Genomic DNA, 510 nt, shown 5'->3' with positions numbered 1-510 from the left:
TAAGTTTAGTTAGAAGAATAAAACAGAAAAAAGTTTCAAAGAAAAGAGAAATTTTCAAATGGCGGCTACCATTTCCGTCGAAATCCATGCCTGATGAAGAAAGCGACTCAATGTATGTCATTGTCAGATATAATAAAAGATTATTTCAAAATTTTTTTTGCGGAAAAGCATCTTTGAATTCTAGTTAGAATAGATAGTAAATTTTTTTCAAGAAGAAACTTTTGAATGTCTGATGTTATTGAAAAGTGCGTAATAAAAATGAAAAATGAAATAAGACAAGGTAAGTATGTTCTAATACTTGAACTATTTCAAAAGGAAATTTTTTTCAAGAAGAAAGGAAACTTTTATTTCCAGTCGTTGAGGTATAAATGCTAAAGGTTAGTCTAGGCAAAAGAAAAATACCATTTTTTAAGAAATATCTTTTGAAAGGCCTCCTTACGAAGACAGAATAATTTCCTGAAATTGAGCAATATTGCTAAACTTTTTTCTTGCTACGCCCTATTACTTTAG

General features: G+C 28.8%; 1 protein-coding gene across 1 annotated transcript in view; it reads left to right on the top strand.

The window, feature by feature from the left end:
* The window catches only part of LOC105448010, a gene marked incomplete at its 5' end in the record, with an annotated part of 5,169 nt that overhangs the window by 563 nt on the left and 4,096 nt on the right, over positions 1-510 (top strand). The gene's annotated exons all lie outside the window — the stretch shown is intronic.

This window comes from Wasmannia auropunctata, unplaced genomic scaffold (genome assembly GCF_000956235.1).
Source record: "Wasmannia auropunctata unplaced genomic scaffold, wasmannia.A_1.0 LD336090.1, whole genome shotgun sequence".
Lineage (NCBI taxonomy): Eukaryota > Metazoa > Arthropoda > Insecta > Hymenoptera > Formicidae > Wasmannia > Wasmannia auropunctata.
This window is presented reverse-complemented; position numbering and strand designations above follow the sequence as displayed.